General features: G+C 46.4%; 1 protein-coding gene across 2 annotated transcripts in view; it reads left to right on the forward strand.

Moving 5' to 3' along the window:
* cdhr2 (cadherin related family member 2) overlaps nucleotides 1–26,801 on the forward strand; it is a 349,352-nt gene that overhangs the window by 11,152 nt on the left and 311,399 nt on the right. Inside the window, exons 1-2 of one of the 2 annotated variants that reach the window (XM_072512190.1) lie at nucleotides 11,774–11,908; nucleotides 25,970–26,106. The gene's annotated coding sequence lies outside the window, so the exon portion shown is untranslated. Of the gene's footprint in view, nucleotides 1–11,773; nucleotides 11,909–25,969; nucleotides 26,107–26,801 lie in introns of those variants that run through there. The other variant, XM_072512189.1, reaches the window with a different exon arrangement.

A 26,801-nucleotide genomic window follows, 5' to 3' on the forward strand; every position in this document is an offset into this window, starting at 1 on the left:
TCAACACTGCAATGAAGTTACTGTGAAAAGCCCCGAGTTGGCACATTCCGGCGCCTGTTCGGGTACACAGAGGGAGAATTCAGAATGTCCAATTCACCTAACAGCACGTCTTTCCGGACTCGTGGGAGGAAACCGGAGCACCCGGAGCAAACCCACGCAGACACGGGGAGAACGTGCAGACTCTGCACAGACAGTGACCCAAGCAGGAATCGAACCTGGGACCCTGGAGCTGTGAAGCAACAGTGCTACCCACTGTGCTACGGTTCACAGCATATTAGCCGGAGCTAGTTTAGCACAGTGGGCTAAACAGCTGGCTTGTAATGCGAACAATGCCAGCAGCGCGGGTTCAATTCCCGTACCAGCCTCCCCAAACAGGCGCTGGAATGTGGCGACTGCGGGCTTTTCACAGTAACTTCATTGAAGCCTACTTATGACAATAAGCGATTATTATTATTTACTACAGAAGTTATAGAAAATAAACTTTGTTGCATCATCTTAAAGGTGTAACGTTAACACAAAGAGGCCCAATTTGGGGGATTATTGTTCTGTGTCTTCAGGATTAATGCAAAACAGCCAACCCAAAATTGAGTCAAGCCACCTTTTAAGAAACAACTGGTGGTCACTTGAAACGAGGTGTTAAGTCCTTTACGTGTAAAATATATTAAGTCCCATGTATGAAATTGGGTAGTAATGAGCATCAAGCTTGTCCTATTCAAGCTTCTTCGGTGGCCAACAAATCAAACAATTTTTTAAAGTCCATGTTTAAAAAAAACTTTCTGTGGAACTGGCAGAATCAGAGGTGCTTCCACCACCCCGCAGCCAATGGTGTGAGCTACCCCCTTCCTCGGATCAACTTTCCGTCACTGCTGGTGAAGCAAGCAGCTCAATGATTGTGTTCAAATGTAAAAGCTGCCTCTGCAGATGTGGCAGTCGCTAGCAATTTATGCATAAAATGCTGAAGGGGCCTGAGGCCCAATTTTAGGCTGGTCTCACGCCTCTCAGCTGGGTGCACCAATGCTGGGCCCAGGTGAATTTCTGCCCCAAGCTGTCCAAGGGAGAAGGGAGATAAATCACTTGGTTGCATGGTGTACTGAAAACAACCTCTCTCTAAATGTCGGAAAGACCAAGGAACTGATCATTGACTTCAGGAAGCGTTGCACACACTCCTGCCTGCATCAATGGCTCCAAAGTAGAGATGGTCAATAGCTTTAGGTTCCTAGGGGTCACCATCACCAACAGTCTGTCCTTGCCACTCACGTTGATGCAACAGTCAAGAATGCCCAACAATTTCTCTACTTCCTACGGAAACTAAAGACATTCAGCATGTCTGCATCGACTGCAAGGGCAGCATGGTAGCATTGTGGATAGCACAATTGCTTCACAGCTCCAGGGTCCCAGGTTCGATTCCGGCTTGGGTCACTGTCTGTGCGGAGTCTGCACATCCTCCCCGTGTGTGCGTGGGTTTCCTCCGGGTGCTCCGGAGTTTCCTCCCACAGTCCAAAGATGTGCAGGTTAGGTGGATTGGCCATGATAAATTGCCCTTAGTGTCCAAAATTGCCCTTAGTATTGGGTGGGGTTACTGGGTTATGGGGATAGGGTGGAGGTGCTGACCTTGGGTAGGGTGCTCTTTCCAAGAGCCAGTGCAGACTCGATGGGCCGAATGGCCTCCTTCTGCACTGTAAAGTCTATGATAATCTATGATGATGACTCTCACAAACTTCTACAGATGTGTGATTGAGAGCATCCTATCCGGCTGCATCACAGCTTGGTATAGCAAATGCTCGGTCCAAGATCGCAAGAAACTGCAGACTGTGGTGAACTCAGCCCAACGCATCACACAAGCTTGCCACCCCCACATTGATTCTGTATACACCTCACGCTGCCTCAGAAAGGCAGACAGCATTAACAGAGACCCTTCCCACCCAGGCATTGCCTTCTTCCAGACTCTTCCATCAGGCAGAAGGTACAGAAGTTTGAAGACCCGCACGTCCAGACATAGGAACAGCTTCTTCCCCACAGCTACAAGACTCCTCAACGATTCCCCCTCGGACTGATCTGTTCCCTGTAAGAACACTATTCACGATGCCCTATGCTGCTCTTGCTCATGTATTTGCTTTATTTGGCCCCTTGTTCCGCACTGGAACCAATCACTGCTTGTCGATGTACCATTTGTCAATGTACTCTGTTGATTATTCTTTTTGTCGACTATGTACGTACTGTGTACGTTCCCTCGGCCGCAGAAAAATACTTTTCACTGTACTTCGGTACATGTGACAATAAATCAAATCAAGGAAAACTAACTTTGAAACAGGAGTCCATTTGAATGGCAGCTACAATAATTATACTTGATGATTCTATTGTCCCCATGCTATTCAACAAGGCCGATTCCTATCTCAGTCTTTAAGCATCACTTTGACAATTATCTAAGCCTCCCCCCTCACTCCCTTAAAAATATGTTGAATAATTAATTTTATGTTAAATAAAATAAATGAAATGGCATCCTGGTGCAGCTGCACTGCCTAGAATGTGTAATTATATTTTTAAATGTCCAGTGAAACAAAGCTATCTATATGAATCAGTTTCATTGAAAACTTAATGAAACACATTAAACTTGCGCTATTGTTATGGTTTGGGGTGGGAGGGGGAAATAAAACTTTGGGAAGATTAGGAACATGGGGCGAAATTCTCCGGAAACGGCGCAAATCAGACAGGCATCGCGCCGCCCCAAAGGTGCGGAATGCTCCGCATCTTTGGGGGCCGAGCCCCAACATTGAGGGGCTAGGCCGGCGCCGGACGAATTTCCGCCCCGCCAGCTGGCGGAAAAGGCCTTTGGTGCCCCGCCATCTGGCGCGGAAATGACATCTCCGGGCGGCGCATGCACGGGAGCGTCAACGGCCGCTGACAGCATTCCTGTCCGTGCGCAGTGGAGGGAGTCTCTTCCGCCTCCGCCATGGTGGAGACCGTGGCGGAGGCGGAAGGGAAAGTGTGCCCCCACGGCACAGTCCCGCCTGCGGATCGGTGGGCCCCGATCGCGGGCCAGGCCACCGTGGGGGCACCCCCGGGGGCCAGATCGCCCCGCGACCCCCCCAGGATCCCGGAGCCCGCCCGCGCCGCCTTGTCCCGCCGGTAAGGCAGGTGATTTAATTTACGCCTGCGGGACAGGCATTTTAGCGGCGGGACTTCGGCCCATGTCGGCTGGAGAATTGAGCGGGGGGGCCCGCCAACCGGCGCGATTCCCGCCCCCGCCGAATCTCCGGTGCCGGAGACTTCGGCAACCGGCGGGGGCGGGATTCACGCCATCCCCCGGCGATTCTCCGACCCGGCGGGGGGTCGGTGAATTTTGCCCCAGATACCTGTCCCACAGCTACATTCATTTTGCAACTGGAGTGTGAAATTACTCAGATTTTTCTCCAGCAATTTCTACACACGTATAATGCTATAAATCTTTGTTTTTGAAGTTTTTGTGCATTGGGTAGCCTTGCTGCCAAAATAAATTATATCACAATTTGTATTGCACTAGTAAGTGTTTACATAAATAAATAAAGGATGCATATGAATATTGCGTTAATTTGTAGCAGTGTGGAAGACTGTAAGGTTCCAACTCCTACAGTGGCGCTTTGTTCAAAATATTTTTAAGGAAACAAGTGTCTACATGAAAAAATAACTGTGATAGTAAATTGGGCTTATGTCAGATACAGGGCATGTAAATCAATAGACAGGAGTGTTCCATTATCCAGTTAACCAAGCAGAAAATAAGAACATTGACTTCCCCAGGTTTTACTCGACTGGAAACCTGTGCGAAGCGATTTGTGTTACTGTGCTTTTTATCCTTCAAACTGTAAGCATTTCTACTTCCTAATAATTTAGAGGTAGGTTACTGGATTTTAACTAAGCTTTTCTGCCTAATTGGACATTCTATTTACATATCAAAGAAGAAGTATGATGGTTTAGTAAATTCAGGGAGAAAGGAATTGAAGGAAATACTGATAGAGTTAGATGGAATGGGGGTTGGGAAAGGCTCATGTGGAACATAAATGCCAAATAGACCAAATGGAACAAATGGCCATTTATCAAAAGCTTTATTCTCAAAATTGTGCATTAAAATTCCATCCTGCTATGTATGACATGCAAAATTCATATTTGAGACACACATTTAAAAATCATATGCAGCATTAAGGTAAAACAAGTTATCGTGCTCTGTAATTAATTGAAAAAGGTATAAAATTATAACCAGTTCGGAAATAGGGGGCAGGATTCTCCGAGCCTCGGTGCCAATATCGTGATCCCCGCGGGGGCGGAGAATGGGTGTCGACGCCAAAATTCAGCATGACTCTGCTCCCGTGAATCACCGTGAATCGTGGGTGAATCACCGGAGATCGCAGCGAATCGCGTGCACGCGGTCTACACAGTGTGGGCAGGGGGCCATAGACAGCGGGCCCCGCGGCGATTCTCCAAGAGTAGCTGGCCGAGTTCCCAACCGCGTGGTTCTCTCATGGTCCCACCCGTCGGGAACTCAGCATGGCGGCTGCGGACTCAGTCTCCGGCCACCCTGGTGGGAGGTGGGGGGGATCCTTCACTGGGGAGGGCCTCACAGATGGCCAGGCTATCGATCGGGAGCCACCGATCCGCGGGCGCGTGCAATCTCGGGGGGGGGGGGGCCTATCTTCTTGATGTCAGTCCGCGATGTGGGACCACCATGTCGTGCGAGGCGACCGCCGCAGGCCGCCGCCGTGCGGATGCGCAGACCCCCGACCGGGAGTGCAGGGCCCAGTACTGGCAGCCGGAGCTGCGAGGATTACTTCTGGGCCCTTCTAGCCCCCTCCAGGTAGGCAAATCACTCTGGACTTTCTTCAGGAAAGTCCAGAGTGATTTGCCCGCGTTTTCACGCTGGAGCGGGGACAAAGCCCATTATTGGTGCATCCCGCCCAGGGATTTTTTAGTTCTCAATGTTTGTAGATATTCTCCCCTTGTTAGTTTTTGTCAGCTTTTTAAATAATTTCCACAACCTCTCTTTTTTTTTGTGCGAGCTGCTCAGATTCCTAATTCAAGACTTAGGATACATGGGATGGAGAGGAAAACTGCAGGGGATGGGCACAATGGAAATGTGGAACTTGTTCAAGGAACAGCTACTGCATGTCCTTGATAAATATGTACCCGTCAGGCAGGGAGGAAGTGGTCAAGTGAGGGAACCGTGGTTTACTAAAGCAGTCGAAACACTTGTCAAGAGGAAGAAGGAGACTTATGTAAAGATGAGACATGAAGGTTCAGTTAGGGCGCTCGAGAGTTACAAGTTAGCTAGGAAGGACCTAAAGAGAGAGCTAAGAAGAGCCAGGAGGGGACATGAGAAGTCTTTGGCAGGTAGGATCAAGGATAACCATAAAGCTTTCTATAGGTATGTCAGGAATAAAAGAATGACTAGGGTAAGAGTAGGGCTAGTCAAGGACAGTAGTGGGAAGTTGTGCTTGGAGTCCGAGGAGATAGGAGAGGTGCTAAATGAATATTTTTCGTCAGTATTCACACAGGAAAAAGACAATATTGTCGAGGAGAATACCGAGATTCAGGCTACTAGACTAGAAGGGCTTGAGGTTCATAAGGAGGAGGTGTTAGCAATTCTGGAAAGTGTGAAAATAGATAAGTCACCTGGGCCGGATGGGATTTATCCTAGGATTCTGTGGGAAGCTAGGGAGGAGATTGCTGAGCCTTTGGCCTTGATCTTTAAGTCATCTTTGTCTACAGGAATAGTGCCAGAAGACTGGAGGATAGCAAATGGTGTCCCCTTGTTCAAGAAGGGGAGTAGAGATAACCCCGGTAACTATAGACCAGTGAGCCTTACTTCTGTTGTGGGAAAAATCTTGGAAAGGTTTATAAGAGATAGGATGTATAATCATCTGGAAAGGACTAATTTGATTAGAGATAGTCAACACGGTTTTGTGAAGGGTAGGTCGTGCCTCACAAACCTTATTGAGTTCTTTGAGAAGGTGACCAAGCAGGTGGATGAGGGTAAAGCAGTTGATGTGGTGTATATGGATTTCAGTAAAGCGTTTGATAACATTCCCCATGGTAGGCTACTGCAGAAAATACGGAGGCATGGTATTCAGGGTGATTTAGCAGTTTGGATCAGAAATTGGCTAACTGGAAGAAGACAAAGGGTGGTGGTTGATGGGAAATGTTCAGACTGGAGTCCAGTTACTAGTGGTGTACCACAAGGATCTGTTTTGGGGCCACTGCTGTTTGTCATTTTTATAAATGACCTGGAGGAGGGCGTAGAAGGATGGGTGAGTAAATTTGCAGATGACACTAAAGTCGGTGGAGTTGTGGACAGTGCGGAAGGATGTTACAAGTTACAGAGGGACATAGATAAGCTGCAGCGCTGGGCTGAGAGGTGGCAAATGGAGTTTAATGCAGAAAAGTGTGAGGTGATTCATTTTGGAAGGAATAACAGGAAGACTGAGTACTGGGCTAATGGTAAGATTCTTGGCAGTGTGGATGAGCAGAGAGATCTCGGTGTCCATGTACATAGATCCCTGAAAGTTGCCACCCAGGTTGAGAGGGTTGTTAAGAAGGCGTACGGTGTGTTAGCTTTTATTGGTAGAGGGATTGAGTTTCGGAGCCATGAGGTCATGTTGCAGCTATACAACACTCTGGTGCGGTCGCATTTGGAGTATTGAATGCAATTCTGGTCGCCGCATTATAGGAAGGATGTGGAAGCATTGGAAAGGGTGCAGAGGAGATTTACCAGAATGTTGCCTGGTATGGAGGGAAGATCTTATGAGGAAAGGCTGAGGGACTTGAGGCTCTTTTCGTTAGAAAGAAGAAGGTTAAGAGGTGACTTAATTGAGGCATATAAGATAATCAGAGGATTCGATAGGGTGGACAGTGAGAGCCTTTTTCCTCGGATGGTGATGTCTAGCACGAGGGGACATAGCTTTAAATTGAGGGGAGATAGATATAAGACAGATGTCAGAGGTAGGTTCTTTACTCAGAGAGTAGTAAGGGCGTGGAATGCCCTGCCTGCAACAGTAGTGGACTTGCCAACACTAAGGACATTCAAATGGTCATTGGATAGACATATGGACAATAAGGGAATAGTGTAGATGGGCTTTAGAGTGGTTTCACAGGTCGGTGCAACATCGAGGGCCGAAGGGCCTGTACTGCGCTGTAATGTTCTATATAACTAAGCAACTACAGGCAACGTCTACTCAATTCGTGTAAACTCAACTTCAGGCTTCAATGGGTGACAGATTTAGCACCAGTTAAAATTAGTGTTAAGCAAGGAGGTAGGAATTCATGTAAGATTACAGTTAAAATTTAATTCCTGTTTGATGAAAATGTCAAAGTCTCAGACACTACTGTGATAATAGTACACAACTTTTAAAAATCTTTGTTTTTCTTTCTTCTAGAATTTAAAAAAAAAATCATTCTTGGGATAGTGTTTATTTCTTGCCGGGATGTCCTTGAGAAGGTGGTGATGAGCTACCTTCATGATTTGCTGCACTCTGTGCAGTGAAGGTACTCCCACAGAGCAATTAAGCAGGGAGTACCAGACTTCTGACTCAGCATTGATGAAGGTTTAGCAGTATATGTCCAAATCAAGATGATGCGTGACTTGGAGGAAGGTGCATAGCTAGGATTTCCAAAATGAATGTGTTTCTTTACTTTTTCATGTGTTTCCAAAAACTGCAGAACTATTGGGTACCTGAGCTTTTATAATTCTAACTTTTATAATTCTAGCCATTTTATAACCTTTACACCAGAAGAACTACATTAATAACATTAAGTCCCTAAGGATGATTTGCTTACATAATTATTTTACATAATACTTTCCATCAGATAAAGGAGTGTTTAATCCACACAGATGTAAAACCGTCACTGTAAATATAACCACATGTTAAATTATTTCAAAATGATCAAAGTCCACTGATTGCTCAAACACTTTGTTACACGTTAGTTCTGGATTTGTGAAGTATAAACTGGCCCAGCAATAAAACACACCATTGTGATGTACCTGCTGTATTCAAGTCTAGAATAATAATATCCAATTTTTGTCTTGCCTGTATGGATGTTTTGATTGGTCAGGTCAAGGGGCACATCTATTGTTGGGTTGGTTTGGTGGATGTTGCCTGCCACATGGAGGACTAGAGCGCATGACGCATGTGTAACTACCAATGGTTGGTGGTAGCAGAGACGGAATTGGTGGAGAACAAAAACAGTGAAAAGAAAGAGGAATCTGACAAGGTTACCCTGGCTGGAGAGATTGTTTCATTGAGGCATATAATGGAATTGATGGGAGAGATGGGAATGGCACGAGAGCATTGGAAGGATGGAATAGCATAGAAGTGGTACCATGGGAGGAGTAGATGTGATGATGCTTACAGATGGTGGAGGAGGTGGGAAAAGGGTTTATTTAAATACATGATTTCTAATTATTCAATCACCAAAGACTTTAACAGAAACAAAATACCTCACCCGGGAACCAGCATAAAAATATCCATGTGTAAAAATAGGGTTTGGAACATAAATACACCATTTTCCAAGAGTATGACCATGTGGTATTGAATTTAAAAGTCTAATGGTAGGATCCCAGACACGTGGCTACAGAAACAATTCTTTGATACACTTTATTATTTAGAAGTTATTCTTTGTGCGAAAAATGAAAACTCACTTGATTTGAATGAAAATGTTTCAGAAAAGCTGTCAGAGTAATTACAAGAACACATCAGTATTGATCCTATAGATGAAGATGATGATAACAGTCTGTATCTCCAGGGCTTTTACGCAGTCAAACTCCAGTGGGCATGCCACCACCCAAACGTAGACTCAAGGAAGGATCAGTTATAATGTTGCTATGAAACAAGGACTTTGTCATGGAAAACGATTGATTAGGAAGTTGTTTCCTTCAATGATTGATGCTGAATTTCTAACGTGCTAATTTCAAAGATATACAGTGTTTCTGCCTTGAATAATATTAAGCCCATCTGATCGGCTTTTCGACTCAGGAAAAAAAACCTGCCTAATTAGTGTGATGAATGTAAGAAATTGTCATATCTTATATTTTGTACTTTTTTGCTGTAATGCTATTACAATTTGTGTTAAGAGGGCAGCATGGTGGCACAGTGGTTAGCACTGCAGCCCACGGCACTGAGAACACAGGTCCGAATCCCAGCCCTGGGTCACTGTCCGTGTGGAGTTTGCACATTCTCCCCGTGTCTGCATGGGTTTCACCCCTACAACCCAAAGGTGTGTAGGGTCGGTGGATTGGCCACGCTAAATTGCCCCTTAATTGGAAAAAAAATTATTGGATACTCTAAATTTTAAAAAAAGTGTTAAGATGCATACAGACAATGCGACTGCTAGAGTTGTGACTGGGGTGTCAGAAAAGTGATGTAATGATCGATTTGCAGGTGATGTGTTCTGCCAATAGATCTTGAGAACCATTTACTTGTTTACAGATAGCTAGCTAATGAAATATTATTTATGTTTGAAGGACCTCTGATGCAGTTAATGGGAGTAACCAGGTCTGTCTGAAAAGTCAGTTGGTCCAAGAACTCTCATCTGAACAGAGATGTTACAGTTTGGTCCTGAAAAGTTATCTCTCCAAAGATTCTGCACAGAGGAAAGCAAGTAAAATTCTGGTTAACTTTGTTCAGGCGTGGTATTTGAAATATATTTTGCTTAATTGGAATATAGTGGCAGGATTAGGAAATAAACTAAGGTTTTCTGTTTTGCGTGAGAACTCTTGTAACTGTAAAGCTATTCCTTTGTTGCTAATGTGGTTAATTCTGTGTTAAAATTAAAGCTTGTTTGAACATAAAAGATACCTATGAGTCTGTGTTATCACTCCTGTGGTGCAGTGACATTTCCTCACAGTTTTCAAATTGAAATTAAGTAGATTCTTGTCCGGGATCCTACCATTAGACTTTTAAATTCAATAAAGTCACAAGGTCAGACTCTTGGTAAAATGTGTATTTATGTTCCTAGCATTATTTTTATACATGGACATCTTTATGCTGGTTCCAGAGTGAGGCATTTTGTTTCTGTTAAAGTCTTTGGTGGCTGAATAATTAGAAATCATGTATTTAAAGAAGCTCTTTTCCCATCTCCTCCACCCTCAATGCCAACATGTTCAAAGAGCTTATGGATTCTTGATCACTAGAATTTCTGCAGTGCAGAAGGATGCCATTCAGTCCATGAAGTTTGCACCGACCGTCTGAAAGAACATCCTACCTAGGCTCACTCTCCAGCCCTATCCCTATAACCTCACCTAGCCTGCACATCTTTGGACAGTAAGGGGAATTTAGTATGGCCAATCCACGTAACCTGCACCTCTTCGGACTGTGGGAGGAAACCCACGCAGAGACAAGGAGAAAGTGCAAACTGCATACAGTCACCCAAGGCCGGAATTGAACCCAGGTCCCTGGTGCTGTGAGACAGCAGGTCTAACCAGTATGCCACCCCTAATATTAAGATTATCCATTCAGCTCCCTCTGTTGCTTTCCTCCTTCCCGGAGCTGCCCAGCCAATCCTCTTCTCTGCTTGTATCCCATCTTGGCCCTGAATCTGAACTCTTCTCTCCTTCACTCTATTTTCTCTGCCACAGATGCTGCCAGACCTGCTGAATGTTCCCAGGATTTCCTATTTTTATCGTATTGGGCCAGAACGTCTGTGGAGTGTCCACCGCAGTCGGATTGCCACTCCACTCCTATTTACTTACGCTGAAATGCAGCTGCACCTTTCTCGCCCAACCTTATTGCACTGGGTTCCCCAGTCCTTCTGTTGTGTGCAGAAGAGTAGGGGGGGGGGGGGGGGTGCGAGGAAGCCATGCCCCCTTGTTTACAGCACTAGCTGCCATAAAGCAGGTAAGTTTAAAGATGTGCGCACTTCAAAATGTCAGGGAGAGTATAAATGTGTCAGATAAGTGGGGAGAGGGTGGAAGGGGGGGGGAAGTCAGGTGGTCCGTGGGGGCTGTTGGATGGTCAGGTGGGAGGTTGGATGGGGTGTCAGATGGTTGGGTGGGGTTTGGGTGGTCTTGGGATAGGCAGGAGGGAAGCAGGGAAGGTGGATGGGGGATAGTCGGGGATCAGGGTCGTATTCAGGTAGGGGTAGTCAGATGATCCTGTGGGTGGTTGTGGGGTAGTCGATAGGGGTCCAGTGGGAGAGTGGGGTATAGTCAGGGGATCCCATGTGGAGTTGGGTGGGGTAAGTACTATCGTATCCAGTTTTTTTTTTGGGGGGGGGGTAACTATTACTAAAAGACAGTTGGAACCATCTGAAGTGTGCAATTTAATTGGAATATCGGATGGCTCCCACAACTGGGCAATTGCTTAACAGAAGTTTGATTTCCTGGACAATTTTATGTAATCTTTATGGGGGGCCCTGGGGTGCTCTGATCATTGCTGTTTGTGAGACTTTGCGTAAATTAGCTGCTATCTATCCTACATTACAATACTGACACTGCATTGGCTCGTGAGCACCTCGAGGTGCTCAGTGGTTGTGGAAGGCGCTATATAAATGCAAATCTTTCTTCCTTTCCTATTGTTTTAATGACCTCTCTCTATTTTAGCTCTTCCCTTCTTTTTCTGTTCCCCCCCGCCCGTTTTGTAATCTCCAGTTTATTTACCATCATTCTTTCCTTCAGTCTTTTGCCTCAGTCACTGGATCCTCCCTATTTGATCGATCCTCTGGCAGTAGATTGCTCGAGGCTAACTCCTGAGTTCCTCGGTTCCCATCTGGGGGTCTCTCAGCTCATTTATCGTGTGATCAGCACACAGCAGCTGATTAGAACGCCAGCACAATTTGTGGGGAATGTTCTGATCCGAGCAGGTCAATCGGCTGAATACAGGCGAGACAGCTGCCCCACGCTAATTTAGCCAAGTTTTATTTTTTTGAGAAACAAGAGCTCGTTTCCAAGGTAAGAAACAGAAAGTGATTTGCAAACAGGACCCCGGGATGGATAGAAGAGGATGCATATTTAAAAAAAAAGTTAGCGTTCTAGAAAAATGTGCTCACGTCCTGTAATAGTGTTCAGTGAAAAAATGGCTCTTGCAAACCTTCGAGAAATTAACATATCCAATCCATGGGATCTGTTTTCCATCACTGGGAGTGAAGCCACTCCAGCCTTTCCTCCTCGTTATAAACAAGGTGCTTGCCATTGTTGAGATGCAAATTCAGGATTGCAGCAACTGTTACAGAAAATAAAACTGGTTCGGATTTTTTGGGGACCGAAAAACCATTTCTAACCCTAAGTACACTCGGATTTCTCACACGGCATATAACGTTTTCCCTGCCTGTATTGGATTTAATAGATTGACCAATCGAACAAGTTATCTAGCTGTCGCCAGCAACTAGAGTCAGCAATAAATGTGTAAGCGTGGAAATCAATCTTTAGAGCTCAAACCTCGTAGGAAAGCAGGTCAAAAAAACTCTATAAAAAAGTATCTGCTCCGATGGGGTCTACGACCCAACTTACATCTGGACACTCTCGAGAGGACTGTCGGTAGAGAATCAGGAAAGATATTTTTTTGGGCGGTGAATTAGAAAACATCATTAATGTAATATTAACAAGAGGATGTTTCCTAAATCATAATTGGGAGCTTAATCAAGGGGGAGGGATTAGAAAACATCATTAATATAATATTAACAAGAGGATGTTACATAAATAATAATTGGGAGCTTAACCAAGGCCTTGCAACGGTGACTGAAATATAATTTCAGAGACCGCTGTCGGCTTTACTAAAGACTCTCACAATAAACAGGCTGCACTTGATTTTGATTGCCCCTGAGAAAACGAGGTCAGAGGCACTCTGAACATGCCAACCTACATGTACTGGAAGGTGTGGAAAGGGGCCTCTGGAAACATTTCAGTTTAAAAAAAAAAAAATGTCTATTAAGAATTTTTCAACAATATTTTCAACCATACAACCCCACCTCCCCCCGCCCCCGTAACGAAAAGAAAAGTTGCATAGCAAGACATAAACATATCAAATCAACATAATACAGAACTTTGTACATTGTATTCCTCCCGCACATATCAACTTTCCTGAACATTTATGTATTTTCTTGCTCAAGTGCCCCCAGGAAACCCCCCCCCCCCCTTCCCTGTCCACCCTTCTTCTCCCCCCCCCCCCAAAAAAAAAGAGATGTCGTCCCCCCCCCCCCGGGTTGCTGCTGCTGCTGACCGAACTGCATCTAACGCTCCGCGGGATAGTCTAGGAACGGTTGCCACCGCCTGGAGAACCCCTGCACAGACCCTCTCAAGGCAAGCTTTATCCTCTCCAACTTGATAAACCCTGCCATGTCATTCATCCAGGCTTCCACACTGGGAGGCTTCGCATCTTTCCACATTAACAAGATCCTTCGCCGGGCTACCAGGGACGCAAAGGCCAGAATGCCGGCCTCTTTCGCCTCCTGCACTCCCGGCTCGTCTGCCACTCCAAATAGTGCTAGCGCCCAACTTGGCTTGACCTGGACTTTTACCACCTTAGATATAGTTCTCGCAACACCCCTCCAGAACCCATCCAGTGCCAGGCACAACCAGAACACATGGGCATGGTTCGCCGGGCTTCCTGAGCACCTCCCACATCTGTCCACCAACCCAAAGAACCTACTCAGCCGCGCCCCCGTCATGTGCGCTCTGTGAATAACCTTAAACTGTATCAGGCTAAGCCTGGCACACGAGGAAGAAGAATTAACCCTACTCAGGGCATCAGCCCACAGACCTTCTTCAATCTCCTCCCCCAGCTCCTCCTCCCATTTACCCTTCAGCTCCTCTACCAAAGCCTCCCCCTCTTCTTTCATCTCCTGGTATATCGCCGACACCTTGCCCTCTCCGACCCATACGCCCGAAATCACCCTGTCTTGAATCCCTTGTGCCGGGAGCAGCGGAAATTCCCTCACCTGCCGCCTCACAAACGCCCTCACTTGCATGTACTTGAACGCGTTTCCCGGGGGTAGCCTGAACATCTCCTCCAGCGCCCCTATGCTCACAAACGTCCCATCAATGAACAGGTCTCCCATTCTTCTAATCCCTGCCCGATGCCAGCTCTGAAACCCCCCGTCCATCCTTCCTGGGACAAACCAATGGTTATCTCTGATCGGGGACCACACCGAGGCTCCCATCGCACCCCTGTGTCGTCTCCACTGCCCCCAGATCTTTAGCGTTGCTGCCACCACCGGACCCGTGGTGTACCTTGTCGGCGAGAGCGGCAGCGGTGCCGTCACCAGCGCCCCCAGGCTCGTTCCTTTGCAGGACGCCATCTCCAACCTCTTCCATGCCGCCCCCTCTCCCTCCATCACACACTTATGGTACAACGCCACGTTGGCTGCCCAGTAGTAGCCACCCAGATTCGGCAATGCCAGCCCTCCTCTATCTCTACTACGCTCCAGGCGAGGGGAAACAAATTCAGGTATCTGCAGGTGCGGGACTTCCTTCGTAAACAGGTGTCAACCTTCCCGCTCCTACTGCTAAGGGGGATTCAGGACAGGGTAGTTTCCAGAGGGTGGGTAGGAGAAGGGAGCGTCTCGGACATTCATAAGGAGCTTATGGAGTCGGAGGAGACGCAGACCGAGGAGCTGAAGCGCAAGTGGCAGGAGGAGCTGGGAGGTGAGATCCAGGATGGTCTATGGGCGGACGCGTTGAGTAGAGTCAACACGTCCGCAACATGTGCCAGGCTCAGCCTGATACAATTTAAGGTTGTTCACCGGGCTCACATGACAGTGGCCCGGGTGAGCAGATTCTTTGGGGTGGAGGACAGGTGCACAATATATGCGGGAGGACCGGCGAACCATGTCCACATGTTTTGGACAAGTCCAAAGCTTAGGGGATTTTGGCTGGGGTTTGCGGACATCATGTCCACGGTGTTAAAAACAAGGGTGGCGCTGAATCCAGGGTGGCGATTTTCGGGGTGTTAGAAGACCGGGGAATCCAGGAGGAGAAAGAGGCAGACGTTCTGGCCTTTGCTTCCCTGGTAGCCCGGAGACGGATACTATTAGCATGGAGGGACTCAAAGGCCCCGAACCCGCCGCGCCGATTCGGTCGCCTGAAATTGGGCATAGCGGTTAGTCGAGCTTTCGTGCAGGACACAGGCTTCGATTGCGGAGGCTAAGGTGAGGCCTTTTATTTTTAAAAGCTGCTGGCGTAGGGTGCCCGAGGCGACCCCAAAAACGATCTGGTCCCGAATCATGGAATCTGAGGTGGTGTCGTAACCGCAGGACTGCGCGAGGATGCGGAGATGGGTAAGGAATGACTGAAAGAGCTCATCCTAACCTTGCAGGCGCTGTTGGATGAGATACCTCTCAAAGCTCTCGTTGACTTCGACATTGAAGTGTTGGTCGAGCTTGAGAAGGACCGTCTCGTATTTGGATTTGTCCTCGCCTTCCGCGAACACCAGGGAGTTGTAGACATGGATGGCGTGCTGACCTGCGGTGGTGAGGAGGATGGCGATCTTTCTGGTGTCCGAGGCGCTCTCTTTTTCGTTGGCTTCCAGAAAGAGCTGGAAGCGCTGCTTGAATAGCTTCCAATTTACGCCGAGGTTCCCAGCGACATGCAGCGGCTGCGGTGTGTTGACGGTGTCCATGGCACAGGATGGCAGATTTGTGGGTAGGTATCAAATCACTCCTGGTGTCATGAAGTGTTGGGTACTCTGATACACAGACGAACCAACACGGTTGCGAATGGTACAACGCAGTTTTATTTCAATCAACTATTAACATAGTAAACTCTGGTACTCACATATGGTGAATGTCTGAGTGGCTGGCAATGAGGTCTGTGCCCTGAGCCGTCTCCTGCTCGAGTGCCCAGGAAGTGTTGTGTTCCCTGTTTTGTACTGTGTATGCTCTTGTCTGTGATTGGCTGTCGTGTTGTGTGTGTTGATTGGTCCGTTGATCTGTCCATCATTATGTATGTATGTATGTGCTGTGATGTTCACCTGAATATCATGACAGCTAGCTTTCTCTGTTTGGCGAAAATCAAGTTCGCCTTGAGAGGGTCACTGTTGGGGTTCACCCAGAGGTGGCAACCGTTCGTCGACTTCTTTGCGGGAAATTAATCGTCAGCAGATGGGGGTGGGGGGGGGTGGGGGGAGTAGTTTAGATTAGAGTAGGGGGTCAATAAGGGTGGGACCTGTACGAGAGGTAAATGGCTTTTGCACTATGTTTATGGTTTCATGTACGTAGTTCATTTTGTTGTTGTTATTATACCAAAAATACCTCAATAAAATGTTTATTTTTAAAAAAATCTCACCACCTTACATTTAAAAACCCCATTAATATATTGTTCACACTGATTGACATCAAATGACCTCTTTTGAAAAATGTATATGTGCAAACATTGTGCGAGATTAAGTATTGGCCTCCAAAACAAATAGTCTGCAAAAAAATCAATACCTAGCCTACTACATTGAGATTTTAGGACGGGGGGGGGGGGGGGGGGGGGGATGGGATGAAACAGGTCGGGTTACACTTGGGTAGGTCCAGGACTGACATCCTAAGGGGAGTTTTGCGAGAGTGGAGAGGGTTTAAACTAAAATGGCAAGGGGATAGGAACCTATGTAAGGAGTCAGAGGAGGGGGGGATCAAGAACAAAAACAAAAGACAGAAAAGGGAATAAAAAGGGAAAAAAGTGATATGCAGAGAAACAAAGGGCCAGATTCAAACAGGCCACAGTGAAAAATAGTGGGAACGGGACAAGTAATGTTAAAAAGACAAGCCTTAAGCCTTTGTGCCTTAACATGCAGAGCATTCATAATACAGTGGATGAATTTATTACACAAATAGATACAAACGGGTATGACATAAATGGGATTATAGAGGTATGGCTGCAGGATGACTAGGAATGGGAATTGAACATTCAGCATTTAGCAAGGACAGACAAAAAGGAAAAGGCAGTGGAGTTGCATTGATGGTAAAAGAGGAAATGAATGCAATTGGAAGGAAAGATATCGGCTCCGACAATGTGGAATCTATATGGTTAGAGCTGAGAAGTACCAAGAGGCAAGAAATGTGAGTGGGTGTTGCATAGAGACCCTCAAACTGTAGTGGTGATGTTGGGAATGGCATTAAACAGGAAATTAGAGACACTGGCGATAAACGAACATCTGTTATTATGGGTGATTTTAATCTGCATATTGATTGGGCAAATCAAATTAGTCACAATACATTAGAGGAGGAGTTCCTGGATTGTACATGAGATGGTTTTCTGCACCAATACATTGAGGAACCAGCTAGAGAACAGGACATCCTAGACTGGATATTGTGAATGAGAAAGGAATCATTGGCAATCTAGTTGTGCAAGACCCCTTAGGGATGAGTGACTCAAGATGGTAAGTGACATAGTTGATTCTGAAACTAGGGTCCTGAATCTAAATAAAGGAAACTACGATAATATGAGGCAAGAGTTGGCTATTATAGGAAATTAAGGGATAACGGTGGATAGGCAATGACAAACATTCAAAGAGTGCATGAGTGAACTGCAACAATTGTTTATTTCTGTATGGCACAAAATAAAATGGGAAAGGTGGCCAAACCATGGCTTACAAGGAAAATTCAAGATAATATCCAAGGAAGAGGCATAAATCTTTTTAAAGCAAAGGGTAGTGGGAGTCTGGAACTCGCTGCCCGAGTTGGTGGTGGAGGCAGATACCCTAAACTCTTTTAAAAGATACCCGGATCTACACCTTAAGTTCTCTAAACTACAGGGCTTTGGATCAGGTGCAGGAAGGTGGGATTAGAAATGGCACCTGGGTGTCCTGGGGCTGGCAGGGACAAGATGGGCAAAATGGCCTCCTTCTATGTTGTAACTTTTCTATGACTCTATGATTCTGTTCGTTTTCAAACTGTTTTTAGGTTACCCTTGCTATTAACTGCATTTCCCTCCTGGGGTAACAGATGTCCCGACCTTCATAATGTGTCAGTAAGTACTTGCTGGCATGCTCCCATGGGGAGACTGAAGATTGCATTGAAATCTCCTTAATAGTACCATATAAACATGTCCTATGGTATATTCAAGAAAATATAGTTTCTGATCTAAGAACAGAATAGAAAGCAGAAAGGCCTAATTTACGTTTATGCTAGATTCTCATAACCTGAGTAATACAAGGTGCAAAATAGTTCAACAGGAAGAAAAGGCTACTTGTACTAAAGTGCCCCCTGTTGCAATTACATTCTGGTTGTACAAGGTGGCAGCCTGAAGTATTTGGCAGGAACTGCATTGGAACATAATTCCTTTCATCTGTGAATTTACCTGACAGACAAAGGTTAAGAACTCCTGTTTGGCAACTTGTAAAGTTCTGGAGTAAACAAGGAGGTAATTATATGGGTCCCCATCTTCTGCATAACTCCTATCTACCTCCAACATCTCATCTATTACCCTCTGCCGCTCCAGCCTCTCCTTTTTCTCTACCCTGGCCTTAAACAAAATCACCTCACCCCTCACCACCGCCTTTAGAGCCTCCCAGACAACTGCCTTCGACACCTCACCCGTACAGTTGAAACCTACATATTCCTCAATTACCTTTTCAATTTTGTCACAGAACCCTTGGTCCCCCAAAAGTCCCACATCTAATTTCCACCCTGGCCTCTGCGATACCCCCTTCTCCAGTACCATATCCACCCAATGCGGAGCATGATCTGACAGTGCAATTGCCGAGTATTCCGACCCCTTAACCCAGCCAGCAAAGCCTTCCCCACCACGAAAACGTCGATCCGCGAGTATACCTTATGGACTGCTGAGAAAAACGGGTACTCCCGTTCCCTCGGATGCAGAAACCTCCAAGGGTCTACCCCTCCCATTTCCACCATTAGCCCAGCCAATGCCTTCGCCCCCCCCAATGGGACCAGCGAGCGCGGGCGTGACCTGTCCAACCTTGGCTCCTGCACCAAGTTCCAGCACCCCCACTATCAGTTTGTGTGTGTCCAAGGCGGGGATGGCCCCAAACACCTTCTTTGCGAATCCCACATCGTCCCAATTGGGACTGTATACACTTAACGGTGCCACTAACCTCCCCTCCAGCGCTCCTGTCACAATCACATATCTACCCCCCTGATCTGCCACCACCTTCTCCATCTGGAAGCGTACTCTTTTGCTGACCATTACCGCTACCCCTTGAGCCCTTCAGTCAAATCCAGAGTGAAACACCTGACTAACCCAGCCCTTTTTAAGTCTCACCTGGTTAATCTTTCCCAGTTAAGAGCTTTTATTCCTAGCCCATCCTTATTCTTTTCCATAACCATCCTAAATCTGAATTATGGTCACTACCTTAAAAATGCTCACCTACTGATGCGCCTGGGCTCATTTTGTCTTTGTTGGGCTTTCTACTTACTGGCTAAAAAACTTCTGGATGCCATTTAAGAAATTTGCTCCATCTCTACCTTGCACACTAAAACTATCCCAGTTAATATTTGGGTGGTTACAGGCAGCACGGTGGTGCAGTGAGTAGCACTACTGCCTCACGGCGCCGAGGTCCCAGGTTCGATCCCAGCTCTGGGTCACTGTCCGTGTGGAGTTTGCACATTCTTCCTGTGTTTGTGTGGGTTTCGCCCCCACAAACCAAAGATGTGTAGGGTAGGTGGATTGGCCATGCTAAATTGCCCCATAATTGAAAAAAATGAATTGGGTACTCTAAATTTAAAAAAAAATATTTGGGTGGTTAAAACGCCTGACTATTAATGCCTTATTATTCGTACACATTTCTGAAATTTGATTGCATATTTGATCCTCTATCTCTCCCTAACTGTTTGGAGGCCTTTGGTACACACCCAACAGTGTGTTTGCTCCTTTTGTGTTTTTTACTTCTCCCCATTTGATGATCCTTTCAGGATGTTATCTCTGTTCACTGTTAGAATTGATCCCTTGATATTGTGACCCCCCACCACCGCCTTCTATCCCCTCTCCCTATCCCATCTGAATACCCTAAAAAAAAATTTTTTTTTAAAGTAGGTAATTATATTCCAATTTTTTAGTGGCTGTGAGCTCAATTTTAAAAACTATATTAGTGTTCAGTGGTTTGAACAATGATTTGCTGATCTTATTCTGGTCCAGTTCAAGCACTAACCTATTAAAAAAAAGACAAACCTCAAATTAAAACAACACAATACTCATTTATTGCTGGTTGGATTTGATTTTTAATTTTTGTTAGAAATACTATCCATTTTAGAAATAGTTCAATTGAGAAATTAGTCACAGAGTTATAGAGTTTTGTAGCACAGAAAGAGGCTCTTTGGCCGTGTTTGTGCTGGCCATCAAGCACCTATTCATTCTAATCCCATTTTCCAGCACTTGGTTCTTAGCCTCGTATGCTGTGGTGTTCCACGTGTTCATCTAAATGCTTCTTGAATGTTATGCTGACTCCCGCCTCTACCACCCTTTCAGGCAGTGAGTTCCAGACTCCCACCACCCTTTTGGTGAAAAAGGTTTTCCTCAAATTCCCTCTAAGTCTCCTGCCCCTTACCTTAAATCTCTGCCCCCTGGTTATTGACTGGTTGAGTACTGAGGCAGACAGGTCAGAGGAGACTCAGGTTGAACCCTTGATCTTTGCTGAATTAGTTGATCTAAGCTGAGGGAGCAGTGGCAGCTGATACTTTTGGCTTCCATACCCCTGGGTGGAGAGAGGAATAATCAGCAGAAGGTTACCACTTCTGGGACGAAATTCTCCGGAATCGATGTCGCGAAGTCCACCGACCGGCGCCAAAAACGGCGCAAATGAGTCTGGCATCGCGCCGCCCCAAAGGTGAGGAATCCTCCGCATCTTGGGGGCCAAGCCCTAACATTGAGGGGCTAGGCCCGCGCCGGACTGATTTCCGCCCCGCCAGCTGGCGGGAAAGGCCTTTGGTGCCCCGCCAGCTGGCGCGGAAATGACATTGCCGGGCGGCGCATGCGCGGGAGCGTCAGCGGCCGCTCACGGCATCCCCGCGCATGCGCAGTGGAGGGAGTCTCTTCTGCCTCCGCCATAGTGGAGACCGTGGCGAAGGTGGAAGGAAAAGAGTGCCCGCACGGCACAGGCCCGCCCGTGGATCGGTGGGACCCGATCGCAGGCCAGGCCACCGTGGGGGAACCCCCCGGGGCCAGGTCACCCCGCGCCCCCCCCAGGACCCCGGAGCCCGCCCGCGCCGCCTTGTCCCACCGGTAAGAGAGGTGGTTTAATCCACGCCGGCGGGACAGGCATTCTAGCAGCGGGACTTCGGCCCATTCGGGCCGGAGAATCGCCGGGGGGGGGGGGGGGCCGCCAACCGGCGCGGCGCGATTCCCGCCCCTGCCGAATCTCTGGTGGCGGAGAATTCGGGACACAGCGGGGGCGGGATTCACGCCAGCCCCCGGCGATTCTCCGACCCGGTGGGGGGTCGGAGAATCGCGCCCCTGATCACTGTGATATGGCTCCTGTTGGGAAGGGTTTGAGGATAATCTGAGCTGTGATCCTCCCTTTATCTGATCATCAACCTAACCTCATGGTCCTGGGTCAAAAAAATGAGGAAAAGCTTCTGGGGAGAACTGCCAGTGCATTTGAAACTGCACCCTTCCAAAAAACACCTTTTAGATTGGTGAGAACATTAGTAAAAAAAAGAACACAATAACATGACTATAATAAGGAGTATACAAAACATATTAATGATATCCAGTGCCAGTAATTAGACACTGCATTTATTCCATCAAATTGCCTCACATGAGCATTGCTGCCTCATGGCGCTGAGGACCCGGGTTCGATCCCGGCCCCAGGTCACTGTCCGTATGGAGTTTGCACATTCTCCCCGTGTCTGAGTGGGTCTCACCCCCACAATCCAAAAGATGTGCAGGGTAGGTGGATTGGCCACACTTCATTGCCCCTCAATTGGAAAAAAACATTTGCCTCCTAAGGGGTAATCTTGATGGTCTATAGTTTGCTGTTGGTTGGTTTGAGATTTGACTGTTCACTTCCTTGCACCAAGGGAGGGTGAAAAATTGAAAGTGGCTTATTAGAGGTATCAATGCAGTTGCAGGTCTCCTGGTCCTATTTTCCTTAATTTTTCAATTTTGAAGATTATGGCAGAGGAACATTTAAATGTAAATAAGTATCTTGACTATTTTATGCTTAAAAAAAAAGTGAGACAGGAGTATCTGACCGTGATGAAAATGAAATGCGCACCCAATGCACTAATTTTACAATATCCATATTGATTTATAATATACAAATCAATTCCCTGTGGTATTGCAAATGGTAAGTCTGGGAAAATGGTCTCTCTCACTTGCTGGTCTCTGTCCTCTATGTGTTGCTGTTTCTCTGTTATTCCTCTTCTGTTATCCTCTCGCTTTCTTCTCAGCTTCTCATTTTGCTTCTCATTCTATACTCTTTTATCTTTCACTCTTTTTACTTCATTCCTTTTGGGTAAGTGGTTGAGATAATGTGGTCTGAAAGGGAGCTTCTGAAGTTCTTCTGGCTGCATATTATGTGGGGGCTGTGGGGACATGGTGGCCCTCAATGGCTTCATTCCCAATCTCACTCTCAGTCACTCGTGCTCCCTCCAGTGGATCCTCTGCCTCTTGAACGTCTAACCACCACTTCCCTTTCCTATCACTTCCAAACTCCCATCATAAAGCCTGCTTTTTGGGTGACACAGTAGTGCAGTGGTTAGCTCTGCTACCTCATGGCGCCGAGGACCTAGGTTCGATCCTGGCCCCGGGTCACTCTCCGTGTGGAGTTTGCACATTCTCTCCATGTCTGTGTGGGTCTCATCCCCACAACCCAAAAGATATGCAGGGTAGGTCAATTGGCCATGTTAAATTGCCCTTTAATTGGAAAACCTTTTTAAAACTCTGCTTTTTGTTTTTTAAACTACCTACCCTGGGTTTCTGCTCTATGGCTTCACTGTCATGCACATCTCTCTTTACTATCTATCCATTCTTCGTCACTCCCACACATTTCCTCATGGAAGGAAAGTGGGAGCCTTCTCACCTTCAACTTGTATCCCTGGTCCCATCCCTTCACTCTCTTGCTCTTGGTGTTACCATTTCGTGCATTTAACTTTTCTAACGATGAAGAATATACAAACGTTCTTCAGTTTTTTTGCCTGAAAACTGAATTAAGAAAAATATCCACTCTGCCTCTTTCCTATCATTTTCTTTTCCTCGATGACCACAGTTGCTCTCCCTTTCCCACAGTTTACTACACTTCAGTAATTAATGCCATGTCATCTTTTCATTGTCTGTCCCCAGACACCAGCAATGTGTGTTGAGTACAAAAAAGATTACTCAATATAAACCTTTTGACCAAAAGTCAAAATTGACCCCTTTATCTCTGCGAAAATCTTATGTCTCTACAAAATGTAATTTTTTTGTTAATGTTTTTAAAAATATTTAGCGTATTCAATTCTTTCTTTTCCAATTAAGGGGCAATTTAACGTGGCCAATCCACCTACCCTGCAAATCTTTTTAGGTTGTGGGGATGAGACCCACACAGACACGGGGAGAATGTGCAAACTCCACACAGAGTGACCCGGGGCCGGGATGGAACCTGGGTCCTCGGCGCTGTGAGAATTAGAGAATCATTGAATTTACAGTGCAGAAGGAGACCATTTGGCCCATCGAGTCTGCACCGGCACTTGGAAAGGGCAGCCTACACAAGCCCACACTTCCATCCTGTCCTTGTTCCCCAGTAACCCCACCCAACCTTTTTGGACACTAAGGGCAATTTAACATGGCCAATCCACCTAACCTGCACATCTTTGGACTCTGGGAGGAAACCGGAGCACCCGGAAGAAGCCCACGCAGGCACAGGGAGAACGTGCAGACAAGCCGGGAATCTAACCTGGGACTCTGGAGCTGTGAAGCAACTGTGCTAACCACTGTGCCACCTTGCTGCCCCAACAAAATATTTTTAATGATGGCAGTCTTTGCCACACTTTTGTAGAACATTAATATCAATTCTGATGTGTATATGTACAGTGGAATCTGTGAATACTTGTAATTGCACAACTTGGTCACCAGGTAACTATTCTCCACAAGTTGCTCAAATTGAGCAGAATCTTCTGCTTATCAGCTATAAGTGCCCTGACCTTGCATTGCCTGTCAGGGCGTTGGCCTGGGTGATCTTCTCAGAAGAGGCCAATTAGGAGGCCACCTGTAGGTTTGTCATTCAATTTAGCACGGGGAGCATGTATCTGAGACTGCAAACCTGAGCAGAGGGTCTACAGCCTTGCATGGGCAGCTGCTCCACTGCCAGAAGTGGGTGCTGCCACTATCAGAGTCGGGACACTAGGGCACCTCCATCTTGTGGTGCTTTCTGAAGAGGTATTAAATTCAATTAAATAAACGGTGGTCACAGCTACAGGCCACCCTTTGGCTGCAGGAGCTGTGGCCCACTGATGTCTGTGACACCAGCGTGTCAAAATACAAGGCCTCTTGGGAAGCCCAGGCCCATATCTGGCAAGTGACAGCAGGCACCTGCTGGGCCTGGATCCCACCGCCTGGAAGTCCCTGATAGGATATCCAACGAGCCCAGAAATGGGTACTTAATTATGAGATTGGCTAACCTTTTCTGCAAATGTTGACCTGCCACTGGGAGGGTTACCTGGAGCCAGGAACATGTTCGCTCTTTCACAGAAATTCCTCACTGTCCTGCCTTGTAGCCAACCTCATAGGATGAGAAAGATTTTGGCAACGTTTCCTAATTTTTTAAAATTTGAGCTTCTTTCATCTATCTCGATTCCCTCAATAACTACCTTCGATCATCCCAAGGTAAGGGTTCAAACAAAGGAAATATTTTTTCAAAATGGCATGATTAACTTTAATTTAAAAAAGCAAAATACCATGGATGTTGGAATTTTAAATTAAAATAGAAAATCCCTGAAATATGCAGCAGGCCTGCAGCTTCTGTGATGAGAGGAATTGAGTTAACGGGCACGATTCAACCAAAACATTTCTAAGTGTCATTTTGGGTGTGTTTGGCAGGGTGTTTCTCACTGGCTTTTTTGGGTGAGATTCACACCACTATTCAACCATACTTGGCCATTTATTTGGGCCCCAGAGAGTTTCTCCCTGGTCAAGCCCACACTTGAAAATTTTCAAAACTGGGGGGTCGAACCCACCGGTGAGATCAGCTCTTCAGAAATCGGGGCATCTTTTTGAAAGGGTACACGATCACAAAGTGAACTTGATGGTCCCCCACACCCCCACCCACAGGCAATGTCACGCCCACACACATGGACATTACTCCACACCTCCCCATGAGGACACCCCGCTATGGGGTTGCTGAGGGCCCCTCACCCACCTTTTGGGCCCTCCCCTTTTCAGGACCTCTATTCTTCACCCTCAACCTATATTAGGCCCCTTCATATCTGCCCTTCAGACCCCTACCCTTCTTACCCTCCTGATCCTCCCTTTCATGGTCATTGCCCCCCTCAGGCCCAGACTATTGGCAGTGCCACTCTGGCACCTGGACACCCTGGCACTGCCACCCATGCAGCCTGCCAGTGTCTGTGCTAGCCTGACAGTGCCACCCGGGCACCTTGGCAGTGCCAGGGTGACAGTGCCAAAGTGCCAGGCTGCCAGTGCCAAGGTGCCTGGGTGTCAGAGGGAGATCCAGGAGGTAACCCTTCCCTATCTCCGACCAAGGATCACCAATGGCCTGGCAACCCCCCAGGTGCATTTGTGTGGACCAGTACTAAACAGCACCTGGTTCAGGCCTCACTGGAGGGTCAGTTAGTCGTCAGGTGATGGGAGAAGATGGGGCAGGCATGTTGAAATGAGGCTAATGGGTCATTTAAATATGTTACTCTGGACCTTGTTCAGCGTGGGCAAGATCCAGATCATGATGTCTCGCGAGATGTCGCAAGCATCGAGAATCTCGCTGGAGGCCACTCGCGAGATTCATCCGCCTCGTCGCGACACCAAGTTGACATGCGATCGTTAAATCGCGCCCAAAGTTTCAGATTGATGACCTTGACAGAATGAATATTTCCATTGAAATTTAACCACTGGCTTGTCTTTTGTGCCTTTTAATATCTTCAGCAAAGTTTTTCATTGCACATGGAAGAAGTATCATTTGGATAGCAATATACGACAGATATGTTTTCATACTTTACGGAATTGACATCAGCCTACACGTGGGTGGCAGCGCAAGAGCCTGGATCGAAGTGACACTGCAGGTGATTGTGTCAGTGATATGCACAAGTTCTTTAAAGTATTCCTGCCTCTATCAAGTGAGAATTGAATCCTATCAAGAAAGGAAATAAAACAGAATTATTTTATTTAATCTGGTGAGGGTGGAGGGGATGGAATCCATACTTAGTTGAGTAAAACTATTTTGCTTTAACAATAATTATTGCTATATGTATAAAATAAAATATACTGCACTGCAAAATATTTTAAAATGCAAAATGATGATACGTTCAAGGAACTGGTGCTGCTGAAGCATGACCTCAACCATGCTAAAATACCCAGGGTAAATATTATAGTGCATTAAGTCCTGATTTCAATTTAATTTCAGTTTAATGACTGACACAACTAAAAACAAATGTAGGAAGATGGAAACTAAATTACATAAGTGGTGAAAATTTGCATTTGGAACCTGGAGAGGGATATAAATTAAGTAATCTGATTATTTTCTCCTTCATTGACTGCCTGCAGTAATCCCATTAGTTATTTAGTTAGCATAATTATCATATGAAGTTTTGTGGAAATTATTGTCTTCTCTGCAACAGTTTCAGTTTTGTGCCATTATGAGCATCTTAGTATTCATAGTAAGCCACAAGCAGCTTATGGGGAGTATAGAACCTCAAGATATCTATTCATTATCATCATTTTTGAAAACTTGTTTTGCTTCGCTTCAGTTAACAGGCCC

Source organism: Scyliorhinus torazame, chromosome 7 (genome assembly GCF_047496885.1).
Source record: "Scyliorhinus torazame isolate Kashiwa2021f chromosome 7, sScyTor2.1, whole genome shotgun sequence".
In the NCBI taxonomy this organism is placed as follows: domain Eukaryota; kingdom Metazoa; phylum Chordata; class Chondrichthyes; order Carcharhiniformes; family Scyliorhinidae; genus Scyliorhinus; species Scyliorhinus torazame.